The following is a 24,641-nucleotide window of genomic DNA, read 5'->3' as shown; positions in this document are numbered from 1 at the left end:
TCTCTTCTCTTACGCGGTTTTTGCGTTTAATTCACCCAATCCTTTCTTATTTGTTTTCTATTCAGCGGCAAGTTTAAACGCCCGTTACCGATACAATCTGTGAAATTACCATTTTTCTTTTTTTTTTTCATCTTCATTGATTTTTTTTTTTTTTTTACTAACGTTCACCCCCAAACAAGGCATATCGCCACGTAAAAGTAAGGGACTATTATTTTGGACCATGCTAAGGGAGGATTAAAAAACTGTTAATTTACGTTACATGTAAACTTCTGAATGGATGGCACAAAAAAGAACTAGAAAAGTAATCCCAAAACAAAAAAAAGCTGATCATCCCTGCGGGAGTAACTGTCCAAAAAAAACCTTACAGGGAGCAATAAAACTGGAAACAAAAGGCAAGAAAACGTAAATACTCCCGACAAACAGAAAAAATCCTGTAGAGTAAAAAGCTTTCTGGTATTTAGGAACCATAGCAGTGAAGAGGAGTGATTTTGTTGCGAAGCAGGTTTGTTAGGGATACTGACCGACTTCGCTGTTTCTTTTCGTCGCCGTTTTTCGCTTCTTTACACGTTTTTTCATTCTCTTTAGTAGTTGTCGATCGCCTCGTCTTTTTAACTAATATAAGATGACTTAAACTTTTAATGCCTGAGAAACATAAAAAGAAGTTCGCTGAGTTTTTTTCAAGATTTTATTGAAGAGAATGAACGTAAATTAGAACTTATATGTATCTAAATAATTATTTACTAACATAAAAAACGGTTATTTACTAACGTAAAAAATGTGCGTAGTGAACGGGCAGACATCGGTAACATTCGCTTTGGATTATTCTACATCATTAGCAAGTTTCGTTCGTATGGCATCCTGGAGTAAACTGGCTGACCTCTCTAGTTTTTATCTCACCTGAAAACGTGACGCCATCCGTGATTGTTCGTATTCGTAAACTGGAATATATATATATATATATATATATATATATATATATATATATATATATATATACGCAAGCGTGCGCGCACACACACACACATATATATGTTATATATGTATATATATATGTGTGTGTGTGTGTGTGTGTGTGTGTGTCTGTGTGTGTGTGTGTGAAGCTTAACATGTAGGGCTAACTAAACTGCAACTGAAACACTAAACTGCAAATAATGCACTAAATTGCAATTGAAACACTAAACTTAAAATAAAGTACTAGACTTCAAATGTTCTAGCGATGAATTCGAAACGATATTTATTTGAAGATTAGAGTTTACATAACAAATAAGGCCGATAGCCATTAGTCGCGTGCTCTCGTATAATGAATGAATGCGTGAATGTAGGATTGACATGAAATTCTTAAAGATAAACTAAAATGACCGAAAAATGGGCTGAAATGACTTGAATAAATAAAAAGTAAATGACTTAGAATGACTTTAATGAACTTAAGGATGAATTGAATGACCTTAAGAATGACTTGAATGCTTAAAAATAATTGGAATCCTTCAAAAACCACTTGAATGATCTAGAAAATGACTTGAATGGCTTTGAGACTGACTGGTTGTAAAGTGAGTGATCATTTTACATTAAATTAATACAGAAATGTGATCCCCAACTTTAAATCACAAAGTTACAAACATAAGTACAGTATGTAGTAAGAACAGATGGTATTCACTTGCTCCCCCACCGAGCAAATTAGACACAAGGCCGATTTTTAATGTGAGGAGTGAAGGGAGGGGGAAGGGAAAAAGGGGACCAGCTCCCGAGAGGTGGGAAATGGGTATCTGCCGGAACAGATGGTATTTATTTGCTCCCCCACCGAGCAAATTAGGCACAAGGCCGATTTTTAATGTGAGGAGTGAAGGGGAAATGGGGACCAGCTCCCCGGGGAGTAGGGGAGCTGGATAGTGACAATTGGTATGAAGGGTTGCCCCTACATTGACCAAGGTCTTATATGTGGGGTCGCCCCCACATATGGTCTTTGCTTGCAGTATCTGCCGGAACAGATGGTATTTATTTGCTCCCCCACCGAGCAAATTAGGCACAAGGCCGATTTTTAATGTGAGGAGTGAAGGGAGGGGGAAGGGAAAAAGGGGACCAGCTCCCGAGAGATGGGAAATGGGAGCTGGTTAATGGTCAGGCATGTGGGGTTGCCCCCACATCTGGTCTTTGCTAGTCATAGCTAGTCATAGCTAGTCATAGCTTGCAGCATCTGCCGGAACAGATGGTATTTATTTGCTCCCCCACCGAGCAAATTAGGCACAAGGCCAATTTTTAATGTGAGGAGTGAAGGGAGGGGGAAGGGAAAAAGGGGACCAGCTCCCGAGAGGTGGGAAATGGGAGCTGGTTAATGGTCAGGCATGTGGGGTTGCCCCCACATCCGGTCTTTGCTAGTCATAGCTAGTCATAGCCAGTCATAGCTTGCAGTATCTGCCGGAACAGATGGTATTTATTTGCTCCCCCACTGAGCAAATTAGGCACAAGGCCGTTTTTAATGTGAGGTAAAAACCAGCTCCCCTAAAAGTAGGCAAATAGGGGGCACTCTGGTTACCAAAAATAATAATTGTCCCAGTATAGAGGGTTTCCCCTCCATTGACTGGTACAAATTATCTTAAGTGCAGCATCTGCCGGAACAGATGGTATTTATTTGCTCACCCACTGAGCAAATTAGGCACAAGGCCGTTTTTAATGTGAGGTAAAAACCAGCTCCCCTAAAAGTAGGCAAAAAGGGGGCACTCTGGTTACCAAAAATAATAATTGTCCCAGTATAGAGGGTTTCCCCTCCATTGACTGGTACAAATTATCTTAAGTGCAGCATCTGCCGGAACAGATGGTATGTATTTGCTCCCCCACCGAGCAAATTAGGCACAAGGCCGATTTTTAATGTGAGGAGTGAAGGGAGGGGGAAGGGAAAAAAGGGGACCAGCTCCCGAGAGGTGGGAAATGGGAGCTGGTTAATGGTCAGGCATGTGGGGTTGCCCCCACATCTGGTCTTTGCTAGTCATAGCTAGTCATAGCTAATCATAGCTTGCAGTATCTGCCGGAACAGATGGTATTTATTTGCTCCCCCACTGAGCAAATTAGGCACAAGGCCGTTTTTAATGTGAGGTAAAAACCAGCTCCCCTAAAAGTAGTCAAAAAGGGGGCACTCTGGTTACCAAAAATAATCATTGTCCCAGTATAGAGGGTTTTTATTTAAATGCTGCCCACATCAGCATTATGTGGCACAAGGCCGGAAAGTGGGAACCCCGCAGGCTCCCCTAAAGGAGGGGCACTCCTGCAATTTTAAAAATTGCCTGAGTAACCCCGTCGGCATTCCCCGGTCGGGGCGCCTCAGGCAGCAAGCAATAAACTTGCCCCACCGGAAAGCCCGGTGGCAAGGCCTGGGAGGGTGGACCTCCTAGGTATTACCCAGGCGGTTCCCAGTATAGAGGGTTTCCCCTCCATTGACTGGTACAAATTATCTTAAGTGCAGCATCTGCCGGAACAGATACTACACTTTGATCTTGGCCAAAAGGCCAAGAAAAGGGTATGTATTTGCTTCCCTACCGAGCAAATTATGCACAAGGCCGATTTTTAATGTTAGGTGTGGAGGGGAAATGGGGACCAACTCCCCGGGGAGTAGAGGAGCTGGTTATTGACAATTGGTATGAAGGGTTGCCCCTTCATTGATCAAGGTCTTATATATGGGATTGCCCCCACATATGGTCTTTGCTTACAGTATCTGCCGGAACAGATACTACACTTTGAGGTATTTATTTGCGCCCCCACTGAGTAAATTAGGCACAACGCCGATTTTTAATGTGAGGAGTGAAGGGAGGGGGAAGGGAAAAAGGGGACCAGCTCCCGATAGGTGGGAAATGGGAGCTGGTTAAAGGTAAGGCATGTGGGGTTGCCCCCACATCTGGTCTTTGCTTGCAGTATCTGCCGGAACAGATGGTATTTATTTGCTCCCCCACCGAGCAAATTAGGCACAAGGCCGATTTTTAATGTGAGGAGTGAAGGGAGTGGGAAGGGAAAAAGGGGACCAGCTCCCGATAGGTGGGAAATGGGAGCTGGTTAAAGGTCAGGCATGTGGGGTTTCCCCACATCTGGTCTTTGCTTGCAGTATCTGCCGGAACAGATGGTATTTATTTGCTCCCCCACCGAGCAAATTAGGCACAAGGCCAATTTTTAATGTGAGGAGTGAAGGGAGGGAGAAGTTAAAAAGGGGACCAGCTCCCGATAGGTGGGAAATGGGAGCTGGTTAAAGGTCAGGCATGTGGGGTTGCCCCCACATCTGGTTTTTGCTTGCAGTATCTTCCGGAACAGATGGTATTTATTTGCTCCCCCACCGAGCAAATTAGGCACAAGACCAATTTTTAATGTGAGGAGTGAAGGGAGGGGGAAGGGAAAAAGGGGACCAGCTCCTGTGAGGTGGGAAATTGGAGCTGGTTAAAGGGCAGGCATGTGGGGTTGCCCCCACATCTGGTCTTTGCTAGTCATAGCTAGTCATAACTAGTCATAGCTCGCAGTATCTGCCGGAACAGATGGTATTTATTTGCTCCTCCACCGAGCAAATTAGGCACAAGGCCAATTTTTAATGTGAGGAGTGAAGGGAGGGGGAAGGGAAAAAGGGGACCAGCTCCCGAGAGGTGGGAAATGGGAGCTGGTTAAAGGTCAGGTATGTAGGGTTTCCCCCACATCTGGTCTTAGCTTGCAGTATCTTTCGGAACAAATGGTATTTATTTGCTCCCCCACCGAGCAAATTAGGCACAAGGCCAATTTTTAATGTCAGGAGTGAAGGGAGGGGGAAGGGAAAAAGGGGACCAGCTCCCGAGAGGTGGGAAATGGGAGCTGGTTAAAGGTCAGGTATATGGGGTTGCCCCCACATCTGGTCTTTGCTAGTCATAGCTTGCAGTATCTGCCGGAACAGATGGTATTTATTTGCTCCCCCACCGAGCAAATTAGGCACAAGGCCAATTTTTAATGTGAGGAGTGAAGGGAGGGGGAAGGGAAAAAGGGGACCAGCTCCCGATAGGTGGGAAATGGGAGCTGGTTAAAGGTCAGGCATGTGGGGTTGCCCCCACATCTGGTCTTTGCTTGCAGTATCTGCCGGAACAGATGGTATTTATTTGCTCCCCCACCGAGCAAATTAGGCACAAGGCCAATTTTTAATGTGAGGAGTGAAGGGAGGGGGAAGGGAAAAAGGGGACCAGCTCCCGAGAGGTGGGAAATGGGAGCTGGTTAAAGGTCAGGTATATGGGGTTGCCCCCACATCTGGTCTTTGCTAGTCATAGCTTGCAGTATCTGCCGGAACAGATGGTATTTATTTGCTCCCCCACCGAGCAAATTAGGCACAAGGCCGATTTTTAAAGTGAGGAGTGAAGGGGAAATGGGGACCAACTCCCCGGGGAGTAGGGGAGCTGGATAGTGACAATTGGTATGAAGGGTTGCCCCTTCATTGACCAAGGTCTTATATGTGGGGTTTCCCCCACATATGGTCTTTGCTTGCAGTATCTGCCGGAACAGATGGTATTTATTTGCTCCCCCACTGAGCAAATTAGGCACAAGGCCGTTTTTAATGTGAAGTAAAAACCAGCTCCCCTAAAAGTAGGCAAAAAGGGGGCACTCTGGTTACCAAAAATAATAATTGTCCCAGTATAGAGGGTTTCCCCTCCATTGACTGGTACAAATTATCTTAAGTGCAGTATCTTCCGGAACAGATGGTATTTATTTGCTCCCCCACTGAGCAAATTAGGCACAAGGCCGATTTTTAATGTGAGGAGTGAAGGGAGGGAGAAGGGAAAAAGGGGACCAGCTCCCGAGAGGTGGGAAATGGGAGCTGGTTAAAGGTCAGGCATGTGGGGTTGATATTTATTTGCTGCCCACATCAGCAAAATGTGGCACAAGGCCGGAAAGTGGGAACCCCGCAGGCTCCCCTAAAGGAGGGGCACTCCTGCAATTTTAAAAATTGCCTGAGTAACCCCGTCGGCATTCCCCGGTCGGGGCGCCTCAGGCAGCAAGCAATAAACTTGCCCCACCGGAAAGCCCGGTGGCAAGGCCTGGGAAGGTGGACCTCCTAGTTATTACCCAGGCGTTGTACCTCAGTCCAACAGGTGCAGGGCCGGGTCCTGGCCCCTCACCTGTTGGGCTGAGTGTCAAGTGACGAATCCTTGACTTGACTGGTCAGATATGTGGGGTTGCCCCCACATCTGGTCTTTGCTAGTCAAAGCTTGCAGTATCTGCCGGAACAGATACTACACTTTGATCCCGGCCCGAAGGTCAAGATGGTATTTATTTGCTCCCCCACCGAGCAAATTAGGCACAAGGCCGATTTTTAATGTGAGGAGTGAAGGGAGGGGGAAGGGAAAATGGGGACCAGCTCCCGAGAGGTGGGAGCTGGTTAATGGTCAGGCATGTGGGGTTGCCCCCACATCTGGTCTTTGCTAGTCATAGCTAGTCATAGCTTGCAGTATCTGCCGGAACAGATGGTATTTATTTGCTCCCCCACTGAGCAAATTAGGCACAAGGCCGTTTTTAATGTGAGGTAAAAACCAGCTCCCCTAAGAGTAGGCAAAAAGGGGTCACTCTGGTTACCAAAAATAATAATTGTCCCAGTATAGAGGGTTTCCCCTCCATTGACTGGTACAAATTATCTTAAGTGTAGTATCTGCCGGAACAGATACTACACTTTGATCCCGGCCCGAAGGTCAAGATGAGCTTTAAAAGCTAAGAACAACAGACCTTTGATCTTAATCAAAAAGCCAAGCACAAAAGTGGTACGGACAGATCGACAGACCGACCGACAGACTGATCGACCGGCCGACTAAAAATGCCGACATTTATCACAGAAACAATTACCTAAAAAGCCAACCAGATATATATTTTCGATATATTAAACATGGAAGTCCTCAAAACAGATCTATGGCCCATGATAACGATTATGTTCAATTGATTACGCTTAATTTTAACGTGTCGAATTCCTGGTCGGGCGATGAAGACATCGGCTAAGACGTCACGGTTGTTTAACGTTTTTTTTTTTTTATCGGTCGCGTTACGGGTTCAAGCCTGCCTGCCTTCTACCACTTTTTTTAACACCTCTCTCTACTTGATGATTTTGATCCCCCCCCCCCCCACTATTACCACTTTTTTTTTTTACATCCTCCGGGGTCCTTACTACACCACCTAAACACACATGCAACGCTAGTGACAAATAATAAAAGAAAACGTAATATATAAACTGTGAAACATGAGTTCTAAATAAAAGCAACAAAATCTCGTGGTAATATTAAACAGTTTTTGTTTTTTTAATTTTAAGAGTTAAAAAACGAAAACGCGCATCGAACGTTATAAAAACATATATGTACCTGTGTCGGTCTTTTTACATGATGGATGGACAAAAAAGTGAAGTCAGTGTCTTTCTTTCTTTATGTTTGTCAGTAATAAAACTAACGATGAAAAAGAACATCGTTAGTTTTATTACTGACAAACATAAATATTTGCTTTTCCATCCATCCACCCAGTGCAGCCGCAGTCCAGATTGAACTCAGGACACGAGTTCGTAGTGTAATTCAAATCTTTTCGGTAGCTGAATACTTGATGCTTCGCCAGGACTATCAAGGGTATTTTTTCTCGTGACGCCATCACTAAATGGGGTGTCTAACACGACATAAGAGAGTCCCATCTACCATCGAGAGAAGGATAGACCGCGCCAGTTTCTCCACCTGGTATTTTACTTCGCGGTACATCCAGCGCCTCGTTAGCTTTATTGCTCACAAAAATAAATATTTGCTTTTGGTTGGCTATTTATTCCTGTTTGTTTCTTGGGTCGTCGTAGCATTAAAATCTTCTGATGTGAGGTAATTTGGTTTCGTGTTTGTGGTAAATCGAATTTTGTATTTCATTTTTTAAAATTTTGTCTAATAAAATAAAATTATTTTATTTGGCAAATACCTGAGTAAAGTTCGACAGTATATTTAAATACATTAATTTGTTTTTGTATATTTTTATATTTTTCGCGTTAATACATTTTTGTAATTGTCTTTATGTATTTTGCATTTATTAAACCTTTGTTAAACTGATGAACATGTTAAATTAATAGTGTAATGTGTTTCTTCGTAATTTACTTATTATATCCAATTGTTTCAATTGTTTGCATGTCATCTAGACAACACTATAGCAGATGTTTTAAAGCCTTTTCAATGTTTCATTTAGATCATCTCATTTCTTTTAAATGCAAAATGTTTTTACAATCATATCTTCTAAACAAACCTCTGTGTTTTTAAATCTATCTACTTTTCTAATAGTATCAAGACTAAAAGCTACTCAAATATAAAGGTGAAAGAGATGAATAGATTATCTGTCGTATGATGAAGAACATTATGAGAAGATTTATAATAATAAATGATTAGCAGAACCCGTGGAAATTCCACGGTAGCTGAAAGCATCATCAGATAAGTAAACAATAGAATGTCCTCAATAGAATAATCAGTGTAGTTCTGATCAAAACGTGAATCAAAAAATAAATATTTTTGCAGAAAAATATGGAAAATTGCTTGGGATGCAAGAAATAGAACTAAGACACAATTATCTGCACCCACCATACATTGGCTGACGGTAAAACATTTATTAGTCTTGTGATATGCACGTACCAAACATTGGCTGGTGATAACTAACTTAATAATAGTGTGAAGTGCACCCACCATATACTGGTTGGCGATAAGTAACTTTGTATTGTGATCTACACTTACCAGAGAGTGGATGGCGACAAATAATTTATAAGTCTTATGATCTGCACCGGCCAAACACTAGCTTATTAGTATTGTTGTCTGCAACAACTAGATACTGACTGGCGATAACTAACTTTTAGTATTTTGATCTGAATCTACCAGACACTGGCTGGCGATAATTAACTTATTATTGTTATCTGCACCGACCAAACATGGACTGCCGATAAGTAACTTATTAGTATTTTCATCTGCAACCACCAGATACTGGCTGGGATAAATAACTTATTAGTGTTGTAATCTGACCCCCTCTCAACACTGGTTGGCAATAAGTAACTTAATATTGTGATCTGCACCGACCAAACATTGGCTGGCGATAAGTAACTTATTAGGTTGATGCAAAAATAATGTCGTTTTTTTTACGTTGAAATTTAAAATATCATAACTCCTTTCATAATAAGCTTTATTAATCGAAATAAGAACCATTAGAATCGACACATTTTTACCAATGAGAAACAAGTTTATTTATTGCATTAGCATAGAAATACGGAGTTCTGAAAGCGATGAAGTCATTGAAGGCCGATTCGGCATCATCTCGGCTTTTGAAACATTTTTTGCGATGCTTGAAAAAGTTGTCGAGATTCTTGAAAAAGTCATAATCGGTGGGCGAGAGGTCCGGTGAGTATGGCGAATGAGGCAGAGTCTCATAGTCCAATTTTTTCAGCTTCTGCAGAGTCAGTTGAACAACATGCGGGCGAGCGTTGCCATGGAGGAGAATTGGTCCCTTCGTATTGACCAATCTCGGGCATATACGTTGGAGCTCTGGTGAATTTCCTCAATTTGTCGGCAGTACTTCTCCGCCGTAATCATTTCGCAAGGATTCAAGAAGCTGTGATGGACGTGACCAGCCGCAAACAACCAGTCACCATAACCTTGTTTTGGTGCTTCTCCGGTATCAAACCACTGTGCCGAACATCGCCGGTTGCCACAGAGAATCCACTTCTCATCACACGTCACAATCCGCTCGAGAAATGAGTCTTTTTTTGTTGCACAGAATGAACATAGATATGTATATCAGTATGTGTTTTTTATCGTTCAATTCACGCGGCACTCATTTATCCAACTTTTTGGACTTTCCCTATTTGTTTTAAATGGCGAACGACTGTTGAGTGGTCGACCTCGAGTTAAACAGCAACTTCTCGTGATGTTTTGCGAAGATCAGCTTTAATTAAGATTTTTAAATATTCGTTATCAATCGTAGTCGGCCGGCCGTGACCGTATTCATCTTTGAAGCTCTCGTCACCATTGCGAAATTTCTTGAACAACAGTTGTGCCACACGGTTTGTTAGTAGTTCCTGAGACAAACGCATCATTTATATAACGAGCTATCTTAGTAGCCTTTTGGTCTAGTTTGAACTGGGACAAGAAAGTCGTGCGGATTGCAATTTGATCCATGCTGTCAAAAAGACTGCAAAAAAATTAATGTAGAGATTGAGAATGGTAACAAATAACACGATTCGATAGAGCGAAAAATGTGCTTCAAAATAATATATAACATTGCTATATATATATCAATAAATAAATTCAGAAATCATTTAGAAAAGTAACATATGTGAAAAAACGATATTGTTTTTGCACCAACCTTATATTAATATTGTTATCTGTATCCACCAAACACTGGCTGGTGATTATCATTATGATCTGTACTCTCCAGACACTGGCTCGCGATAAATAACTTCTTCATTTGTAAACAATTGTTTATTTCGCATTTTTGAATACTCCGTTTTCACTTTAAGGAAATTATGCATAATAATGGTTAGTGCGATTTGGTATATTCTATTTATATTTTAAGGAATGTTCAGTATGATAACGGTCGACGTGAATAAGCGTATTTATATATAGATAAGTGTAATAGTGGTTGAAGACATCCTTTGCGTGAAGATTAATGAAATTGTTCAACTTAGCAATTTGCTGGAAGTGATCTCTCTTAGATTGTGTGAAATACTGTTGAGCGTTTGGGGGTTTATTTTCCCCTTGGACTGTTTTTTTTTACTTTTAATTTATTTGTCAAGGGTATGAGGATCTTTAGTTTTACGTTTTTCTAAGTGATCATATACTTGTACATACAGACTGTCAAAATGTAAATAAAGCTTGCAGACGTGTGTGCGCGTAGTAAATCAAAAAGTTTACTTACGTGTCTCTTATTTTTGAAATCGTTGTGTTTCAGTACAAAGTCAATAGTTTGAAACTTATTTTAAAACAACGTATGTTTTATTCATTTGATTCTTGATATAAATAATTAACTAATAAAACTATGAGAAAGGCCATGATTAAACTTTGTTTTTGTCTATTTGGAATTTTTGGCTGTCGTTTATCACAAGTTGTAACGATAGAAACAAAAGTGAGTGTCATTGTGCCACTTAACTTTTATTGAAAAATTCAAGTCAGGTAACTCGATTATGTAGTATAGCTAATATCTATTCAATGTAGCTTCAATTACCGCCTCGAAACAAACTCCGGCGGGAGCTCGACAAATATTCGGCGGATGGCAGTTATCAGGCTGGCTTTGGTGTTGTGGGGCGTCATGTTGGTGATTTTCTCGACGTATGACCAAACGAAGTAGTTCAGGGGATTCAGATCGGAGAGTAGGAGGGGCAATGAGAGAAGGGTGCAAAGTCATAGCACTTTATCTGAAACCAAACCTGGGCCTCTTTGGGCTGGTGGGCCGGGGGCGAGTCCTGCTGTCAAACCCAGGGTCTGCCAGCGGCCACCTGATTGCACCAAGGGATAACCAAACTCTTCAGCACATCCAAGTAAACTTTGGTGTTGACTTTCAAACCGACTTCGAAGATGTGCAGTGGCATGATGTGGCCTTCACACCAAATATCATAACCGAAGATTGTCTGATGCGTTGAGCTGGGCCCTCACCGGTGGAACCTGTCAGGTGTTAAAAAACTGATAACTTAGGTGTAAGGTGTTACCTGTCAGGTTTAAAAAAAACTGATAATTTAGGTGTTAGATGTTACCAGTCAGGTGTTAAAAACTGATAACTTATGTGCAAGATGTTACCTGTCATGTGTTAGAAAACTAATAACTTAGATATTAGATGTGCCTGTCAGGTGTTAAAAAACTGATAACTTAGGTGTTAGATGTTAACTATCAGGTGTTAAAAAACTGATAACTTAGGTGTTAGATGTTAACCGTCAGATGTTAAAAACTGATAACTTAGGTGTAAGATGTTACCTGTCAGGTTTAAAAAAAACTGATAACTTAGGTGTTAGCTGATAACTGTCAGGTGTTAAAAAACTGATACAAAAATCGATCAATTTGATGTGGAGTGTTGAAATTAGCAATCTGATAGAAGTGATTTGTAAAATATTAAGTGTTTGGTGCTTGTTTTTTAGACTGTATTTTTCAACTTTTATTTTTTTTAATGGCACAAGGACCTTTCGTTTTTACTTGTCTTAAGCGATTATATACGTGTAAAATCGGTTGGTCAAAATATAAAATTAAATCGTATGTGTCTCTTTTTTATTGTTTGGAAATAGTTTGCTTCTCAGTACAAAGTGTATACAATCTTAAATATTTTATTTGGTTTTTAACTTTAATAATCAACCAATAAATATGAGACTGGTCCGATTTTTTATTACAATTTTCATCCCAAACAAGGCACATTGCAACTTTGATGTAGGGGGCTATTATCAAGGACATAATCATCAGGGATGTAGGGAGTTGGACAGCAAGATGTCGGTTCACGTTACACTTGAACTTCTGCATGTCAGTAGAGTTGGGGAAGGGAATTCCAAAGTCTAGCGGTTCTGAGGAAGAAACTACTGGAGTAGAATCTCTTACATCTAAGGATCTCTACTGTGAAGGGATGGGATTTAGCTACCTGTCGGGTTTGTCGGGGGTATTTACATCGAAGGGGTACAAGTGTTTGCAGTCTGTCAGAGAATTCACCATTAAAGTACTTGTAGAACAGGCAGAGAGATGCAACATTTCATCGATGGGATGGAGGCTGAAGCTTAGATGACAGTTCAGGACCTATCAGATTGGCGACTCTCTTTTGAACCTTGTCTAGGAGCGAGAGACTAGCAGCAGATGCACCAGCCCAAATATGACAACAATACTCCATAGATGGGCGAATGGTGGCCTTATAGAGGTACAGGATACTTTCGGGCATTAGTAGCTTTCTAGCACGGTAGAGAGAACCCACCTTCCTCGCAGCGGTCCTGGCAATAGTCTCAATGTAATTGTTCCAACTCATGTTTTCTGTCAACGTTAAGCCTAGGAGTTTAAAAAATGTACTTTCAGATAAAGCGTCATTGGCCATTGCTATTGGTGGTAGAGAAGGTTTCTTGTAATTATTGAAAGAAACAAGTTTAGTCTTGGCAGCATTGAATGTGACCATCCATTTTTGTCCCCATTCCACTACAGATCGGAGGTCATTCTCTAATGTTTCTGCCATTTCTTTAGATAAGTGATCATTTGTTTTCCTGTTGTGTCTGTTATAGAGCGTGGTGTCATCAGCATATATACCCATCTCACAGACAATTTTATGGTGGAGGTCATTTATGAATATTAGGAATAATAGAGGTCCAAGGATAGACCCCTGAGGCACTCTCGCATTTATATCATATTGTTTAGATGTACGACCATCGCTGAAAACCTGGATTTTTCTATTATTTATGAAAGATTTAATTATGTTAAGTATTCTTCCAGTGATATCGTATTATCTGATTTTCCTGAGAAGACCTTCATGCCATACCTTGTCAAAAGCCTTAAATATGTCTAGATCTACCGCTCACGATGGAAGTGTAATGTGAGTCTTCAAGACGATTTAGGTCCCATTCTCATTAATTCTGGACAGAACATTAAGATATGTGCAGAAAGGGAGATTTAAATAGTATGACCATGTTGAACAAGTAAATGAGTGTTATTAGGTTAGTAGATGCAGAACACTTAATGTAGTAGGTCCAGTACGCAAGGAAATGACAAGAAAATCATATCAAAAGGTAAAGAAAATAAACTTGGGAGAAAAAAGAGGGTAAATACATTTAAAATTCAATAGATGATGATTTTGTTAAGCATCATTTCATATGAATCGGATGATTATTGTTGTCATTCGATTTCTCGATATCTTTCTAGTTAGACTTTTTTCTGAAAGACAGCGGATATTTACGGGAGGGACCTGAAGATTGCCAACATCTCTGAGAGAAAGTCTTTCAGTTGAAAGAACTTGATTGTTAAAATGGGATTGTAATAACACCGTTATAAATAAATGTTGATATTTTTTATTTATATATACAAGTTTTTCGTGCTTATGCTATCATCAGTATAGGAATTGATAATTACCAGTGATTACCCTTATGTTTATATATACGAGGTGCCTTCCATAGGTTTCCAGACTTTTTTTTCGTATTGGCACTTTTATTGATAGTACACGCATGAAAATCTATTCTCCTTCGAAGTAATCTCTTCCGGCTGGAATACACTTGTTGTACCGTTCCAACATCTTCTGGAAATTTCCCATGGAAGTCGTCTTGGTTTACACGTGTCAATGGCCCTCGTCACAGTCTCTTTCATGTCCTCAATTGTCTCAGAACGATCGCCTGTGAGGTTTTGGTTGAGCTTAAGGGATAACCAAAAATCACAGGAAGCAAGGTCTGAACTATAGAGAGGGTGAGAAATTGTCTGGACGCCCATCTTGGTCAGATAGTCTGTGACAAGGATAGTGTTGCAGACTGGTGCATTGTTCTAGTAGAAATGTCACTGACCTGATATGAAGAGTGCTAGCATCTTCTGACAAAATCTCTACCTGAAATCTCTTAAACCCTCAACATAGAATTCCTTGTTGACTGTCTGTTAAATAGGAACTCAGTACATGTAGATCATAGCCTTCTTGAGTCTTGGAGAGCCAGCATGATTCCACTGAGAACTAAGTAGATTTATACATCCTGAACTGCGGAAGCTGAATTAATCAGCACGACCATTTCCCTGCTGTCATGACAACGTTATTCGTTCTGATCTTCTCTGAGCACTCTTAGATCAAATATCGCATAAATACAACAGCATCTTCAGTTCTTCGCAAATTATTGAGTATACAGTTCTCACACTGACACCAAACTGTGCACTTATTATATCTATAAGCACATGACTGTTCTTTATTTGACCAATCAACTCTTCTGTTCTGACTTCTTTACTCCTCCAACAACTCATCATCCCTCACAAGATCCATACATTCCATTGAATTTTTTATACTAATCAAAAACTAATGCTCGATTCATGCAAGATGGTTCAAAAGCAGTCTGAAGCATTCTATACCTTCCTGGGGCATTTCTCAAAGTTGAAAACTAAAATTATATCGCATATCGTTCTTTAAGTGCCCTCACATCGAGATTGCATTTTTGAAATTCACCAACTGTGACAATCAAGCAGGCTTTAGTTGAGTGTATTCTAATTCCTGCTGTAGCTGTTCATTTAAATCTGAAATCATAAAAAATTAGTCAGTCATCTCATAAGATGTGTAGTAATAACGCTGAATTTTCAAGAGTTTATTACAATTTTAAATGCGTGTACAAATAAGCTGGAGGTATATATATATATATATATATATATATATATATATATATATATATATATATATATGTGAGTATTTTATAGGCATATTATATATATATATATATATATATTTATGTGAGTAAATTAAGTAGTTATATATATATATATATATACATTACAGAAAAGAACATACACTCATAGACAGTTTATTTGAAAAAATATAATATTTTATATATATATATATATATATATATATATATAAAATATTATATTTTTTCAAATAAACTGTCTATGAGTGTATGTTCTTTTCTGTAATGTATATATATATATATATATATATATATATATATATATATAACTACTTAATTTACTCACATAAAATTAATATACGAAAGTATAAATTTATGCATAAACTTTAAGTATTTACTTTAAAAGTCCTCAATACGTAGGTAGAGCTAGTTAGTAAGTTATAAAATGTATATGGCGATTAAGCTACACTGAATATTCCGCGTTTCATCCACTCTAGGATTCTTCAGGCTTATGCGCGAATTCTGTGAATGTTTGTCGTTTTTATATGCGCATCTACTATTGAGACTTTAGTTAGCCAATCAGCTTTCTAGTATCCACCGCATGAGCATGCATTTATCGGACAAAGGCCTATTTGACCTCCAGTTGACCTGCTCCTTTATTTAGCCTAGATATTTAGTTTTTTTTTTATCTGTTTTAAATCTAGAGCTACATCCGAGCTCAGGATTTGAAACCCGAGCCTCTTGCAAGCTAGGCGATCACTCTACCAACTGAGCAAACACGTCACACACACAATAATGTCTATTAACTTACACAGATCAAGCAACCCGTGGTACAGATCCGTCTGTGGAAAGAACCTACCTCATATCGAACAAGGGACGAGGTATCGAACCAGCTTTAACCCAAGCCGACGTCTCACCAGTAAGAATTTTATATACTCGAAAGGACGATGTCACCCCAACAAGCTAACTTAACGAGTAATCAATAGAATGTTCAGAAAGTGTGAGAGAATATATATATATATATATATATATATATATATATATATATATATATATATATATATATATATTATTGTACGGTATAAGCTCCTAAATTAATAAATTGATTAATCGATTATTATGAATTTTGGAATGTTAAATTATCGACAATACGGGGAGCAACATGGATGCATCATTGTTTAATAATAAGTTTAATAATAAGTTTAATAATAAGTTTAATAATAAGTTCAGTACAAAATATTAAATTAAATAAAACTGCCCTTCACTACATTTGAAGTTCTATTTTTTTAAAGAATCAATGCATGTACGTGACTGCTGACATACTATCATGATGTATCCATTGTCTCTCGAGATTCAGAGGTTGGTGCGATGTGATGTTAGGGCTGATATATGATTCACTCGCGTTCGTATTTGGTTACATTCGTATCATTGTCATCATAATGACTTGGAGCCAGAGGAAAATATGAAGTCATCTGCGATTGTTTTGGTTAGTCGATATATTTCATTTCTATGATTTATTGAAAGTTTTGTTTTGTTTTTTTGTGTTGTTGGGAAGAAAAATGCTTGGTAAAACACTCGAACCATTCTTTAGGAGTCGTAAATCATTTCTTCTTTAGGTGATCATGAGGTGACATATTTTCCAAAATTGTTTTTCTGTTGACATTTTTCTGTCAACACACACAGACACACACAAATACGGACGCGCGCACGCACACACACGCACGCACGCACGCACACACACACACACACACACACACACACACATATATATATATATATATACACATATATATATATATGTATATATATGTGTATATGAAACGTCTGGTTTGTTACTTCTTGAACAACTAAAGAACAACTGAACGGATTGCTTCAACATCTTAGGTGGTTTTATTTGTTACGAACTGGCCATATTTTTATTTGGGGAAAAATCACATCACCGTTCACCATCACGTGACATCACTAAAGGACCTTTTCGTCTCGCTTCATAATGTGTTTACAATATGGGTAATTGAAAATGTAATAATGTGATTAAAATTTAATTCAAATCAACCTTTCCTGGTCGCTTTCCTGTCAAATATTCATCGAAAATGTCGACATATCCAATGTGAACGGTAAGTTGAACTTATGTAAAAAAAAAAGAAGATATACCAAATTGATTTTTTCATTTTAAATTATTTCATTTTTGTTAATACCATTGTATTTTTATAAATAAAAATAAAGTACGATTGTTGAATATTATTCTTTCGATCAAATTCGTTTTTTATGTGACAATTAAAGAAAAAACGATCAAAACGGAACGAAAAAAATAATATCAACGATTGCATGCTTAATTTTTTTAACATTTTTTTCATTTGTACTAAATTGAATACGAAATTATAAAACAGATTTTTTTATGACCTGTAACTTAAGTCTGTAATAATAGGGAAAAAAGTAAAATAAAAAGTGAAAATTGTGGAATTTAGGGAGGGGGGATCTCGCCAACGTCTCGCCCCCCCCCCCAAAAAAAATCGAAACGAACCACTCTCAACCATACGGGCAATAATTTGATTTTGTGCTTCCAATAAGGGGAATGGATTTACTATTTATTGTATTAGAAACTGAGCAACCCTTAAAAATATTTAATTATTGAAGTCTTTGCATTTTAATTAAATTTGTTAGTTTGCAATCGCTGATAATCTACTAAAAAAAATTGAAAAAAAAGACGAAATTAGGAATAATGGTACTCTTCCAGAATTTGACCTGAATTCTCTGGTCCAATTATGGTAAGGGGTAGACCAGCAATTACCGGATTAACCCGAGCGTTCTTCAAATGTTGAAACACTAAATCAACATTTTTTTGCATAATTAATGGGGGTGTGACAAAAAATAATTCGTACATTTTCTTGAAAATAAAAAATCTATACTTTCATCTAACAATGTATAGTTTTCATAAAAAGCATTCATCTTTTCTTATAATAAAACATTATATTTGTAAAGAGAAACGCTTATGACAATGTTCTATAAAAAATGTAAGTTTTCTTAGAAAAAACTTTCACCTAAAAATTTACGGTAAAAAAATCAATTTTTTATAAAACAATTGCGAAAAAAAAAATAAAGGTAACTAAACAATACAAAATACAACTTTTCTGGAAAAAAATATATATTCAATAAATTTGCAGTTGGTTTTGTTATTTTAATTGTATTTCTATTTTTTCCAGTTTTTTTGTTTGGAAATTCGTCTGCATCTGTTACTTTGCTCGGCTTCTCCGGTGACTGCCGGTCAAACACGAATCATAATTGACGAAAAATCCCGAGGATCTGGGTCAAGTTATGCAAGAGTACCAAAAAATATATGAGGTTTTCATTGTACAGGGCTGCCGATAAAAAGGGCGCTTCTTCATTATTGTAGTGAAATCGGCCAGCTAAAAAGTTAATATTTAATTTAAAAAAAACATGATAACTCCTAACATTGTTTGCCAATCACAACAAAAACCAATGTAATATACCTAATTGTCGTGTTAGAATTATTTCGATCTTCAATGATTACACGAAAAAATGATTGCGACTATGTTGTTTGGTTATATATTTGAAAGCAATATATTATATTTCCTTGGAATAAAACAAAACAACAGTTTACGAAAGTATTTCTTTTATTTGAAATCTTATCCTACAACATTTTTACATTCTTTTCATCTTTCTTTCTTTATTCTGAATTATCAATGGTCCCCCACTTATTTTTTGGTTTATTTTTTAAACAGTTTTCCTTTCAATTTCTCCATCGGTTTATCTTTGTATAAAAACCACTATACTTACATCCAAAAAGAAAATCGGCTAATTTTTTTTACTTTTCGAGATTTTCCAGTGCGTGCTCACATGCATGTCTATAGTAAAATTTAACTCTCATATTTTCCCTTCTATCATCCGTCAAGAGAACAGTTCATTGTATGATTTAAACGGATATACCATTCTAATTTAACATATTGCGCTTCACAATTCGCTTGGCGTTTGCAATAACCATTAACAAGGTTCAGGGACAATTTTTACATTTGTGTGACTTACATCTACACCATGATGTCTTCTCACATGGACAAGTATATGTTACGTAAACTACAGTCGGAAACTCAGACAATCTCTACATCTGCACAGAAAAAGGGACACCTCAAAGTATTGTGTATCCAAAAATATTGAGAACATAAAACATATATTTTGTCTTTTTAGTTTTTGTGTTACACTTAAACAAACTGACCCACAGCAACGCGTGGCCGGGTACAACAAGTATATATATATATATATATATATATATATATATATATATATATATATATATATATATATATATGAACAAATGATTAATAAAACATCTTGAAAAAGAGTTAAAAACATATTTAATTTTAAAAAGGAAGCACAAGATAAGTGGATAGTCCTTAATCCGCGGAGTTTCGAAGAAATACTCCCCTTCTCATCAGAGGGCAAGAATTGGCAAAATGCGGGATCGGAATTTGCATGTAAAAGTATTTAATGAAACCATAAGTAAGTCACAGATCTTACTTGGTTAAAAAAAAGGGTGAGGTAAGGGGAATAGGAGGTAAAAGAAAAATGATAAAAAGATTTCACATGAATGGATAGTCCGGTGAAGGGTAAAAAATCCAAGAATACTAAAATCCAAACACGATCGAATTAAAAACTTCCAATCCAACAGGTAAATTCCAAAGGAATCAAGTAACTGGAAGATGGTCCAAAATGATCCAAAATGCAGAATTCCTTGGAAAAAATCACAAATGGAATGAGTTCAAAATCATTAAAAGAAAAGTTTAAATCTGCACAGAAAAAGCACTGGAGAGAATACACATCTGCAAAGGCCGGAAGAATCAAGTAAATTGAGATTACTTTACTTGTAATCGTAAATATTAACTCTTTAATATTTATAATATATTTTAAGTTTACCATTTTGATTACCTTGGTAAACTTATTGTAATTTATATATATATATATATATATATATATATATATATATATATAAATATATATATATATATATAAATAAATATATATATATATATATATATATTGAGCACTTGTTCAGCATTTTACAGTTGAAATGAGAGTTGGTCACTTAAGCTCATATGCGTAGATCATGATGTTATAATCCTTAGATCATTATGGACTGACGTCTCGATATTAAAAAATAAATGTTTAAATTTCAATGATATTTCTCGCATTTAATGTTGTCGTGTGAGTTTGTTCCTAACTAATGGAGTCAGAGATACCTTCGTGGCCAGATTCGAATCTGTGACATAGACTTGTTATTTTTAGGGTTTTAAATAATTTTAAATGATATAAAAATATTCAGTTAACACGTTCCTGTAAAAACTAACTCGCCTTTTAGACGTTAAAAGGAAAGCAAATCACAAGAAAGGTGGTAGCTATTCAAACTATTCGCTATTTGGCGTTCGTCCGAATAGCATTTCCGTATGAGTCACTACATAAAGGGATTTCTTCGATTAACCATCCATAGTACAGTTTATAAATTAACAAAAAAAAAAATACCACAATCTATGAGCAGAGTATTGACATCAATGTGCCTCAGATCATAATCCAAAGTCAGTTCGGCAAACATAAAAAATAACTTAACCAATCAATGAATGAAAGAAAAATCGTTTTATTGAGCCGAGTTTGATTTCCAAATTTAAGCAACAAAAGGATCGGATTAAAAAGTAGAAGTTACAATTTCAGGACATCATAAAATAATGTATACTTATTTTACAGGGTAGAACGATAAAATTTGTCGCCCTAGAAAAAACATGATTCAAAAATGCATCACTAGATTGCCAGGAACAACAGGAATGTGTCCAGGATGATGAAAACAAAGTTTTCGGCCACAGTTATGATCTTTGGTGTGGTTTCAAGTGATGACCCCATCATACCATCTTACTTCGGAGTCGGCTTGAAATTCAACTCTAAAGTGTCCCAGGGTGTGCTGAAAAGTGAGATAATGTCTTGGGGCAATCAGGTGGCAGCTAGCTGACCCTGGGTGTGGCAGCAAGACTCTGCATCGGCTCACACATCCATACAGACCCTGGTTTGGCTTCAGAAAGCGTGCTACGACTGTACCCTTATCTCACTGCCCCCCTCCTCCTACGACCTGAACCTGCTAGATTACTTCGTTTGGTCATAGATCGAGAACAACATTAAAGCCAGCTTGATCGCCGCCATCCGCCTAACTCTCGCCGGCACTTATGAAAAAGGCATGCTCCCAGTCCCGGGCCTGTATCGAGACGGTGATTGATTGAATAGATGTCAACTCTACTAGATAATCAAGTTACCGGAGTTACTTTTTCGATAAAGTTTTAAAATAAAGATGTATTATTGTTTTCTTTAGGGCGACAAATTTATTGTTCCATCCTGTAGTATCTACCAAATACACTGAAATAGATTTAACTAAATGATTACCAACGTTTCCTTCCAATATTTAATCGACCATGTCTCTGGTAGTATAGATGCAGCATTATCCTTAGATAGCAATGTTTAAATACACGTGTTTGGTGGCTTTAATGTCTACCATAAAATTGACTTCGTTTCTGAGGTTGCACATACGCAGTTGGACGCTCTATTTATAGCTTCTCTACGTTATCTCACGCAGAAAGTGATGTTTGCAATCCGCCTCCCAGATAGCAACCACCAGCCAGCTTCACCTTTAGACCTATCCTTACCACAGCACCTGAGGATTGTGTAACTAATGCACACAGTCTACCTGGAAATGAAGACCACCTATGGTATCAGGAGACATCGCACTTAAATAAACACCCCAAGGTGAGGAGTCAGTGCTCAAAACGACAAGGTACTATAAAAGTGCTGACTGGGAAGCCACCAAAGAACATATTAGAGATGCCCCATGCAGCAATATATTTCTCCCTGCTGAACAGTGTACCAATGAGACAACTGAATAGTGAAAAGCAGGCACTGAAGCACATGTCCCTGGACGGAAATATTATAGCAAGCCCTACTCACCCCCATGGTTTACTACAGCATGCACTCCGCGAGTTCTTAAGTTATAAGTTAAATACAAATAGGCAAAAATTTATCATAGTCATAACCACAGCTAAGATTAGGCTTGCTGTTGCTAAGATGTAACTAATGATCAAAATTTAATTAACAATTCTGTCTGGCCATGGTTGCAAATTCCGTCGAAACTCTAGTTAAATAAACAGTAAAATCTTAAATTTTATCATATATATTTAGCTCATTTTGATTTCATATTAGTGTTGTGCTGTTGTATCATAAAGGGCATCGTGTGTGACCGTCAGGGAGCGCATAGAATCGCAAAAGATAGGAACTCGTGATTTCTGGAAAATTTATAATAGTGTAGTGAATAAAGGGCAACCAGTAATTTCCCCACTATCTCACAGCCAGAAGGTTGCATGCACAGAAACCGAAAAGGCGGGACTGCTTGCTCGATAATTCGTCTCGAACTCCATCCTAGAGTCAACAAACAACTCCCTCCCAAATTTCCCTATACGAACGGAAGCCACAATTAGTGACGTGAAAGCCACCTCTTCTCATGTACGCAATATCATTAAAAAAACTCCAATGTGTGTGAGCCTGATTTCTGCCGTGCTATACTAATTAAAAAAATTATTCAACTGATCTAGACCCCGTACTTTTGAAACTCTACAACAATTGCCTTGATGAATCTTGCTTCCCTAAAAGCTGGAAGATGGCCTCTGTAGTACCAGTGTACAAGAATTCTGGAGAAAGGACTGACCCTCTCAATTATTACCCTATTAGTCTTCTTCCCCTCTTCGCTAAAATCTTCGAGACACTAATCAATCAAACATTAGTCCACCACCTTAAAAATATAATCTTCTTTTTGACAAAGCGTATGGATTTAGACAATGTTGAATTACTGCAGATATTCTAACATATATCATGCATTGGATAAGACGGGTGAAGCCAGAACTGTAGCATTCGATGTATCCAAGGCCTTTCACAAAGTCTGGCATGAAGGGCTGCTAATGAAAATTAAATCACACAGTATAACTGGATCATTACTAAATAAATATATATATATATATAAATATATATATATATATGTGTGTGTGTGTGTGTGTGTGTGTGTGTGTGTGTGTGTGTGTGTGTGTGTGTGTAATTAGATCCTTCTTAGACCATACGGCCATCCAGGTTGTCATTGATGGATGTTCATCGAAGCAGCATAACATTAATGCGGGGGTGCCTCAAGGGTTGATTCTTAGACCACTGTTATATTCATCCATGACTTCCACGGTAATATTGTGTCCCAGATGGGTATACTTGCTGATAATACAATGCTCTATAACATGTATGAGGGAAGAACGGATGTCCATAAATCCAAGACAATGGCTGAATTCTTAGAAAATGACCTCCAGACCATACTGGATTGTAGCATTTAATGCTATTAGGACTAAGTTGCGCTCCTTTAACAATTACAAGAAGCCTCTCCAACCACCGATATACACGACAAATAACTTCCTGCCTTAGAATTCTTCCTTTAAACGCGACTTCATCGGAAATGTGAACTGAAACAAATACATTCAGAACATTGCGAAGGCTGCTGCAAAGAAAGTGGGCTCCCTCTATCTTGCTAGAAAACTACTCACACATGAGAGTATCTTGCACCTCTACTAGGTCACCATTCGCCCAGGCATGAAGTATTGTTGTCACATCTAGGCTGGTGCATCTACCAATAGTCTCTCCCTCTTGGATAGAGCCGAACAAAGGGTCTCCAATCTAATAGGTCCCACTTTCTCCACTAGACTCCAACCCCTGTCCTATCGCCGCAATGTTCATTTTCGTGTCTGGTTTACATGTATTTTAATGGAGTGTGCTCTGATTAACTCATTGCACTTGTTTCTCCTCGACGCACATATATTCGACAAACCCGCTTAGTAACAAAATCACACCCCTTCACTGTTGAGCTCCCTAAATGTTAGAACATTTTCTACTCTAATAGCTTAGAACGCCTAAACTTTTGCATTTCCTTCCTGCTACCTACTACCTGCTTCCCTGACTGTACTGATATGCAGAAGTTTAAATGTAATGTAAACCAACATCTTGTTAATCTTTCCTAGGTATGGTCTCAATTAGTAGTCCCTTACGTCCAAGTGGTAATACGCATTGTTTGGAGCGAAGGCGAGTAAAAAAGAAAATAGGTAACGCTCTGATTTGTGGACATTTCTCAGATAGTCATATTTATTGGCTGTGTGTTATCCAAGGCTTGAAAAAAACTCAAATTATTTTTAAGCCTCATTTTACGTTATAGGAAAAGCATAATTACTTTACCGGCGCCTAGAAATCTTAGAAGTTCTTACAGAGTGTGTTTTCTGTGTATCGAAGTAATTTCTATGTG

General features: G+C 38.1%; 1 protein-coding gene and 1 pseudogene across 1 annotated transcript in view; one reads left to right on the top strand and one right to left on the bottom strand.

Annotated features, from left to right (window-relative positions):
- LOC145291157 (calcitonin gene-related peptide type 1 receptor-like) overlaps window positions 1-24,641 on the top strand; it is a 451,435-nt gene that overhangs the window by 104,228 nt on the left and 322,566 nt on the right. The gene's annotated exons all lie outside the window — the stretch shown is intronic.
- Window positions 3,366-3,510, bottom strand: LOC145291708 (U2 spliceosomal RNA; annotated as a pseudogene).

This window comes from Euprymna scolopes, chromosome 12 (genome assembly GCF_053919585.1).
Source record: "Euprymna scolopes isolate OS-2025 chromosome 12, ASM5391958v1, whole genome shotgun sequence".
Classification (NCBI taxonomy): domain Eukaryota; kingdom Metazoa; phylum Mollusca; class Cephalopoda; order Sepiida; family Sepiolidae; genus Euprymna; species Euprymna scolopes.
The sequence above is the reverse complement of the archived record's forward strand: the minus strand, read 5'-3'. Positions and strand labels throughout refer to the sequence as shown.